Source organism: Macaca nemestrina, chromosome 4 (genome assembly GCF_043159975.1).
Source record: "Macaca nemestrina isolate mMacNem1 chromosome 4, mMacNem.hap1, whole genome shotgun sequence".
Taxonomy (NCBI): Eukaryota; Metazoa; Chordata; class Mammalia; order Primates; family Cercopithecidae; genus Macaca; species Macaca nemestrina.
Window position 1 is genome coordinate 186,712,175 of NC_092128.1, and position 9,056 is coordinate 186,721,230.

At 59.2% G+C, this 9,056-nt stretch overlaps 1 pseudogene; it reads right to left on the reverse strand.

Annotated features, from left to right (window-relative positions):
- Window positions 1-3,689: 3,689 nt before the first annotated feature.
- Window positions 3,690-4,765, reverse strand: LOC139362658 (uncharacterized protein FLJ46757-like; annotated as a pseudogene).
- Between the last annotated feature and the right edge of the window lie 4,291 nt (window positions 4,766-9,056).

Genomic DNA, 9,056 nt, shown 5'->3' on the forward strand with positions numbered 1-9,056 from the left:
CGTCATTTAACCCTAATGACCTCCCGAGAGGCGACATCTCCAGTCACACTGGGCGTTAGGGCTTCAACATGTGCGTGTGGGGGGACACAGTCCTGTCCGTAGCAGGCGCGCGTGTGTGGTGGCGGTGGGTGGAGAGTGCCCTGTTTATTGTGAGGAGTCGGCTCACGCGACTGGGACTGGCAGTTGGGAATTCTGCAGGGCAGGCGGCTGGCTGGAGACCCCGGAAGGTCCTCAGGGGAGGGGACCCCGGTCTTTTAAGGCCTTGGCCAGGCAGACTGGACGAGGCCCCCTCCGCTGAGGGCCCCCTGCTTTCCTCAGTCCACCGATTCAAACCAGCCTCGTCCTGGAAACACCGTCGGGAGCATCGAGGTGCTCTGCCCGAAGCTGGGCACTGGGACCGGCCGCAGCGTTGGCCGCTCACTGTCTTATCTGCTGCCCGTGCCTGCCCCACTCGTGTTAGGAGTTGAGCTCTGGGAGGGGCGGTGCCTCCAGCTGTGAGACACCGGGGTGTATTCTAGGGTTTCCCTTCTGTGTTTGAACCTCCTTCCCGAAGGAACTCGGCTTCCATGACCCCCGATACTCATTTCACGCAGAACCGAGGCCGGGCGTGGGTGCTGCGCCCCGTCCCACGTGGGTGCCCTCCTCACCCTTGGCTCTGCCGCCCTTGCAGGAAGCCTCTTGCCTGGTCACCTGCTTTCACACCCTGGTTCCTGTGTGGCTCTGACACCAGGACATCCACTCCTCACCCAGCCTGGGCCGCCGTGGTGCCGCTGCCCCGCGGCACAGCTCTGCCCTTGTTGGCCCCATCTGAGGCTCCCGAGGGAGCCTGAGGGAGCTCACAGGTGCCTGGTGAGCGGGGGTCTCCCGGGTGCTCCTCTTCCAAGCTCAGAGGCGGGACCTGGCAAGAGGCAGCACCCCACCTCCCCGTTCGAAGCCCACAAGGAGGAAAAAAGAAACTTCTTAACTCACCCATCACGGAGACCCGAAGCCATCCCGAGAGGTGTGGCCACGTGAGCCACAATGCTCCACGCTGGGTGCGGGCGAGGGTCTTCCAGGGAACCTAAGCCTTTTTAAAGAACAACTTCAAGATGTAATTCATGGCCGGGCGCGGTGGCTCACGCCTGTAATCCCAGCACTTTGGGAGGCCGAGACGGGCGGATCACGAGGTCAGGAGATCGAGACTATCCTGGCTAACGCGGTGAAACCCCGTCTCTACTAAAAATACAAAAAACTAGCCGGGCGAGGTGGCGGGCGCCTGTAGTCCCAGCTACTCGGGAGGCTGAGGCAGGAGAATGGCATAAACCTGGGAGACAGAGCTTGTAGTGAGCTGAGATCCGGCCACTGTACTCCAGCCTGGGCGACAGAGCGAGACTCCGTCTCAAAAAAAAAAAAAAAAAAAAAAAAAAAAAAAGATGTAATTCATGCAGCGTTCAGTTCCCTGTTGTGGGTGCACGATCGGGCGGCTATGCACCGTAGCACAGTTCATCTTAGAGCATCTCAGCGCCCCACAGAGCAAGTCCCCACGCAGGGCGCCCTTTACCTGGAGGTGACTCCGGGGAGGGGCCCGTGGACTTGCGGGGTGGTGAGACGAGTGTGTGCATGTACAGCTTCCTCCAGCAGCTAAACGGTCTAGAACAAACATGCTGTGTCCTTGCTGACTTCAGAGCTTCAGTAGCAACCCACGTTGCAGCTTCACAGGTGACAGTTGTCACAGGCTCTGCTCGGAGGTGACATTCTGGGGACTGAGCAGCAGCTCTGGAGTTACTTAGAGGGGCCGTCTCCAGGTGGCCCCCTGCTTTTCTTCCTTGCCTTGGTACCGGTAGATGGAGACCCCAGCTGCGGTCCTGCCAGCCCACCGTGGCTTACATGCCAAAGGCTCTTCCCGGCAGGCTGTCGGCCAGCCTGGGTCTCCAGAGGTGCCCATTTTCCTGCCTGGCATGGCTGAGCAGAGCCAAGAAACAGCCTTGAGCCACAAGACCTCTCCCTCAGCCAGAATGTTCTCTGCATGAGCTGCTCATGCTCAAATATGATCGTGACCTGTAACTTCTCCCGGTAGGCCCTGCGGGAAGCGGCGGCATTGCACGGGCGAGGGAGGTAAGCAGGGAGCAGCCCCCGTGAGGGTGGGCCCTGCAGCTGCAGCCGGGGTGAGGGGAGGTGCTGAGGGGTGGACGGCAAGTCAGGCGGCGCCCTGGGTGCTGTGGGGCAGTTCACGCAGGAGTGTGACCTGGCCAGGCAATTTTGGACCCACTGTCTGGCCGTAGGATCGAGGGTGGGTTTGGGGACAGTTCTGGAGCAGCCCTGGGACTGGAGCATGGACCCATGTCTCCCAGAACTTTCACGGTTGTGTATACTGCCTGATAAAGATAGATGGGTAATGGGGACTGTCCCCCTCATTAGCCCAGAAGTTCCCCTGAAGGGCACGAGACCCCATGCGGTGACTGTTGAGGCCTGGACGGTGGTGGTGGATGAAGAGGCCTGGTTTGCAGTGTGTGTGGTGCTGCGGTCTACCAGAAGAGGGCCCAGGAGTGGACATCCATGTGCCCAGCCCCCAGCCCGCACGGTAAGGAGCCAGCCCCACAGCCACAGCCTGGAGTCTGAAAGGGAACATCTCCATCTCTGATGGGAACCTTTTCCCCAAATGGACTCTTCTGCTGTGAAGAGAACAGCCGGCACCGCGGTGAGCCGCTCGGAGATCATCCCTCCAGGCATCTCTTATGTGAAGAGAACGGCCGGCACCGCGGTGAGCCGCTCGGAGATCATCCCTCCAGGCATCTCTTATGTGAAGAGAACGGCCGGCACCGCGGTGAGCCGCTCGGAGATCATCCCTCCAGGCATCACTTAGCTGCACGCAGGGCTGGTTTTATTTCCTGAACCGGATTCAGCCGGAAGGAGCTGCCGCAGACTGCCTCGGAGTCTTCCCGTAGGGGCCGTCTCCCCAACGCGCGGCCTCTCCCCCATGTGGCATCTCCCCTATGTGACCGCTCCCCGTCGTGGCCTCTCCCCCGTGTGGCATCACCTGTGGGTTCTCACTGCGTGGAGCCCTGGCCCCCTCCTGTGGGGAGGATTGGCCGTTGGGTTCCACAGTCCACAGAGGGCAGCCTGGCCTTCTCTGTGCCTCCCCCAGGGATGTTGCTGCTCCTTTGCCCTCTTGTGTCACCTCCCCTGTCACCTGCCTCTAGGACCTGCATGGCTGCAGTCCCACTGGCTGCCTCTGGGGGGTGCCCATGGCCCTGGAATGGGCTTCGGGGAGACTATGCCACCCAGGGCCTGTCCAACCCTTCCTCCAGGCCTCTGGCTCGACCCCTTCTTGCTGCCCCGTGTGACCCAGGATCCCTTTGGGCGAGGGCCTTGTTCTCTCCCTGACTGGAGCCTCTGCAGGTGCTTCGCGAAGGCTGGCACCCACCTCTACCTGTGTGCCACGGCCTGGGATGGACCCTGCAGCTGTGGCCCTCCTGGCACTGTCCCTACCCTGTGCCCTGGTGGGTGTGCAGTAGGGACAGGCACCCTGGGGTCCTTGGAGGCTCAGCCTCCTTAGCCCTCACCCCTGAGACCCCACTGTGGCCCCTGTGTCCACTCAGGGCTCATCTCAAGCCTGACCAGAGGTGGGGAGGGGGCAGAGGGGGCCACATAGGAGCCTGTACCAGCCTCTTCCTCACCATGGGGTGGGGGCACTTCCTTCCCACGGGGTCTCAGGCTTGCAGGCTCTGCCCAGCTGCCCAGGCCTCAGAGGGCACTTCTGACCCTTCTCGTTGGGGTCTGCCCTGGGGGGCTCCAGGCCACTCGTTCCACCCTGTCCCTCTCCTGGAGCCTCCAAGCACCTCAGTTCTGACTGTGGGGAAAATAGAACCCTGGGAAGAAGGCTCTCGGCTGTGGGCAGGGGAGGGCAGCCGGGAGCCCCAGCTGCCCCACAGGGCCATTGGGTGAAGGCAGAGCCTGGGAGGAAAGTCAGACCTGCACATGGGCCCCGTGCTGTTGGTGCCGGCGTCCCTGAGTGAGCAGCCGCCTGCCGCCCCCTGGAAAGAGAGGCAGCTTGGAAAAGCAGCTTCAAGTCTTGGAGTCTCGCCCAGCTGCTAGCAGCCCCTGGGTCATGGTGCGAAGGGGAAGGGTGGGGGCTTGAGGAGGAGAGAGAGAGGAGTGTGCCCAAGGCCCCTGAGGGCCAATCTGGAGGCGTGTGGGGTGAGGCGGTGCTGGCTGTGCCCCTGTCTGAGATGGGCAGAGGGAAGGCACCTGGGGCTGAGCCGGGGTCTCCAGGCCAGTCCCTCACTGCTCTGGGGTTTGGTTTCCTCACCTGCACAAAGGGCAGGTCCTGCGCTCTCCAGAGGCCACACGGGGCCTCCCTGGGGCACTGAGTCTGACTTATTTCTGGAAACTGAGGCACAGGAGGACGTTGATAACCGGCCTCCCGCTGTCCTCTTTCCCAGAGGTGCAGCTCATCCGTCCCCAGGGTTTCAGATTTTCCCAGCATGTTGCAACAACTGCCTGGCACTCAGCTTGCCCGGTGCCGCCTGGCCCTGCAGCCTTTCCCAGGCCTCACAAGGGCGGCACAGATGGGGAAACTCCATCTGCAGGGGCGTCACCCCTGAGAGATGTGTCTGCCCCACACCAGGCTCCCTCGACAGTCACGTGGGTCCCGGGAGGGCACGTGTGACTCTTCCCAGGGTTGCAGCGTTGGGGTGTGCCAGCCTGGCCCCGTGGGTGCGAAGTGCTGTGGACCCCTCGGTCCTCCCGACCTCGTTTCCCTTTGACATAGAAGGCTGCATGGCATGAATTCCAGTGACAACAGGCCGGGCGGGCCAGGCTCCCTGCGCCCCTGGTACCGCTGCCCAGGGCCGGTCTCTGCAGTCACCCTCCTTCCTTCCTGGTGGCTCCTCCCTCCCTCCTTTGTTCTTCTTTCTTTTCCTGCCTAAATGTTTATCCAGTCCCTCCTGTGTTAAGTATCCGTGCTGTGCAACAAATTACCTCGAGCTTGGTGATTTCACCACCACTGCAGGTCAGCGCCCAGCCGTAGATGAGGGTTTGAGAGGTATGACTGGGCCCGCCCAGGGTTCCCAGGCTGAAGCAGGTGCTGGGGCTGCCAGGCACTGGAGGCTGGGCCTCTCCCACACTCCCTGGCTGTTGGGAGAGTGCATTCTTTTTTCTTCCATGTCTTCTAGAGGATGCCCTCTTGGCTGTAGGCCTCCCGTTTCTCTCATGGGCTCTTCCTGGGGTTCCCTCAGATCCTGGAGGTACCCACAGCCCTCTTCCTTGAGGCTTCCCCACCCCCACACTTTGCTGCTTCAGTGCCAGCAGGAGAAATTCTCTCTCATCAGCTTCCTCGGAGAAGGGCTCACCTGGTCAGGTCAGGCCCCACGCTTGGGTGGGCACAGTAGGGCGCACTCCGTGATGCACCCAGAACCCGCCCCCACAGCCCCCAAGTCCTGCACCCCTCTCAGAGCTTGAACCAGGGGCAGTGCAGTGGGCAGCCCCTTGCCTCTCCTGTCCCTGGAAAACTCTGCTCTGGGCGGTTTGGCAGAGAGTGAGAGGATTTGAAAACGTTGGTATGTGGCAGGAGCTGGCACATTCCAAAAGTGGCTCCAGATTCCCTGGACGCCCAGACCATCCACCCTGGTGCCACAGTACCTGATCCCCATGGCCAGGGCATTGGCGAGCAAGGCAGGGGCAGGGGAGGGGCGTTCCGGGTCCTCCCTCCTTGCCTTGACCTACATCCCAGGTGACCCAGCGAGGCCCAGACCCCTGCCCTCTGCCCTGCCTTACAGTCAGGCTTCCATGTTCGTCCTCATCCTCAGCTGAAGCTATGTCTCACATGGTCCCCCCTGAGCCCCCGTGACGCCCTCAGGCCCCAAGTGTGGGGCCTGGCCAGAGGCAGGTGGGTAACAAGGAATGAGTATAGGGCTTATGGTGCCGTGGCCTGTCTGCTGCCTGGTCTGTCCTAGGACCAGTGGCCCTGTCCCTAGGGTGTGGGACACAGGTCCCATTCCCTGGGGAAGTGAAGGGCGCAGGCAGCAGGCAGTCCCGTCCCCTCCCCTAGGGTGTGCCTGGGCAGCTCCTGGGCTGGCCGACTTGGAGCTAGCCTGAGTGCAGGTTTTGAGTCTGAGCACCAGGTCTTCACACTGCCCCCGGAAGCCCTTGGGCGCCTCCTGCTTTGTGCCACCTGCCCTGGGGTCTGTCCCTCCCTTGGACAGACAACAGTGTCCTTTTTTTTTTTTTTTTGAGACAGAGTCTCACTCTGTCGCCTAGGCTGGAGTGTAGTGGCGCGATCTCGGCTCACTGCAACCTCTGCCTCCTGGGTTCAAGCGATTCTCCTGCCTCAGCCTCCTGAGTAGCTGGGATTACAGGCACGCACCACCATGCCCGGCTAATTTTTGTATTTTTAGTAGAGACAGGGTTTCACCATGTTGGCCAGGCTGGTTTCGAACTCCTGACCTCATGATCCTCCCGCCTTGGCCTCCCAAAGTGCTGGGATTACAGGTGTGAGCCACTGCGCCTGGCCCATAATGTCCTGCTCTTGCCCAAAGGCTCTGAGCCGTTCGGGTCCCCTGGACACGGAGAAGCCACAGCCCGCCACCTGTCCTTTCTCTCCGCTGCTCACAGAGGCCGAGGTCTGCACACCCATGGCTGTCCCAGGCTGCCCGCCAGGAGCTGTGTTTTCACTGGCCAGGCTGTTTCTCAGCCCTGCGGTTCCCAAGGAAACGGCTTCCAGGCCAGCCCAGATGAAGTTCACTTTTCTCCCAACTGAAACAAGGCTTAATTGAGTCCAGCCTCCGCTCCCCGCACCTCCACATCCTGAGTTTCTGCTCCGGCTCTCTCAGCCTGGGTCAGGTTGGGTGGATGATGACACCGTGTTCTGGCTTTGGGGTTTAGGTCGGAGTTGCTGGGGCCTGTGTGGGGTGATCACGGCGCTCTGTGGAGAGGGAGGGAGCCGCAGGTGAGCCCTGGAGCACAAACTGCCTGGAGTTGGGCTGGCTGGGGCAGGAGGGCTGTCTTTCGGGCACCCTTCCAACCTGTCAGTCAGCCGTGGGCTGCCCTTCCATTGAGATGCAGGGCAAACCTTGATGAGGTTTGTTCAAGGTGAATGCGTGTGAGGTGTGAGCCACCGTACCTGGCCCATAATGTCCTACTCTTGCCTCTCGCCTCAGGCAAGGGTCCCCAACAGCGGGGCTCAGCCTGTTTTGGAGGAAGGAAGGAAGCAGGAAGACTACACGAAGCCCCCAGTGAGTGCAGTGGAGAAAACAGAGCAAGGTGAAGGATCAGCCGTGAGGAGGGCGAGCGTGTGGTCGGGGGAGGGCTCCTTTGGGCAAAGATTAGAGGCAAAGCCGGGAGCCAAGTGGATATTTGGGGCAGAGTGGAGTCGGCGACAGGAGTAGCCAGTGCCAAGGTCGTGCGGGGGTGCACCCATGTGTAGACCGATGAGGGGGCTGTGGCTGCAGGGGAAAGGTGGGCGGGGCAGGGGGGCAGCGGCAGAGAGAACAAGTGGCTCCATTCTTCAGACCCCTGTGTGAGTTTGCTCTGATGGCTGTGACAAAGGACCTCAGGCTGGGGCTTCAGCAACCCACACAGATTCTCCCGCAGTCCCGGAGGCTGGGGCCTGAGGCCAGGGTGCGGTGGGGCTGGTTCCTGAGGCCTCTCCCCTGGGCGGCCACCCAGCCCCTCCTCCCTGTGTCCTCGCAGGGCTGTCCTCCCATGTGTCTGTGTCCTTATTGCTGCTTATAAAAACACAGGCAGGTTGGGTGGGGTCCACGCAAATAGCCTTATTTTAACTTATAAAATTTGTTTTTATGTTCTGGCTTCTCAATAAATTTTTTTTTAATTAAGGTATTTGTGACACAAAGATCATATATTTAAGATACAATTTGCGATTTATGACCTATTTTTAACCTAATTGCCTCCTTTTTTTTTTTTTTTTGAGACGGAGTCTCGCTCTGTTGCCCAGGCTGGAGTGCAGTGGTGCGATCTCGGCTCGCTGCAAGCTCCACCCGCCGAGTTCATGCCATTCTCCTGCCTCAGCCTCCCAAGCAGCTGGGACTACAGGTGCCCACCACCATGCCCGGCTTTTTGTATTTTTTAGTAGAGACGGGGTTTCACCGGGTTAGCCAGGATGGTCTCGATCCCCATGACCTCGTGATCCGCCCGCCTCAGCCTCCCAAAGTGCTGGGATTACAGGCGTGAGCCACTGCGCCCAGCCGCCTGGCCTCTCTTTTTGAAAAGAAGTGACCAACACATTTTACGAGATAATGTAGCCTCAACACCAAACAAACGAGGACATTACCGGAAAGGATAATTACTGGTCAATCTTTATTATTAGAAAAATATTTTTAGGCCGGGCGCGGTGGTTCAAGCCTCTAATCCCAGCACTTTGGGAGGCCGAGGCGGGCGGATCACGAGGCCAGGAGATCGAGACCATCCTGGCTAACACGGTGAAACCCCGTCTCTACTAAAAAATACAAAAAAACTAGCCGGGCGAGGTGGCGGGCACCTGTAGTCCCAGCTACTCGGGAGGCTGAAGCAGGAGAATGGTGTGAACCCAGGGGGTCGGAGCTTGCAGTGAGCGGAGATCGCGCCACTGCACTCCAGCCTGGGCGACAGAGCAAGACTCCGTCTCAAAAAAAAAAAAAAAAAAAAAAAAAAGAAAAATATTTTTAAAAACAGCAAAGAAAATAACAGCAAAATTCATCAAGCAATGGATTTTGTCCCGGGAACTCAGGTTTAGTAAACATTACAAAAGGTACCCAGATAATGCACCTTTTACCACTCTCACCAGTTAAAGGAGAAAAGACGTGTGCCTGTCTCAGCTGGTTCATAGCTGATACTCAGTAAAATTCAACAAAGCAATGACCTCAACAGGAGAAAAATTTTCTTCCAAAAATCTACAGAAAACGCTTGATGGCAAAAAAACATAATAATTATTTTTTTTAAGAGATGGGGTCTTGCGCCAGGCACGGTGGCTCACGCCTGTAATCGCAGCACTTTGGGAGGCCGATGTAGGTGGAATATGAGGTCAGGTGATTGAGACCATCCTGGCTAACACGGTGAAACCCCATCTCCACTAACCATACAAA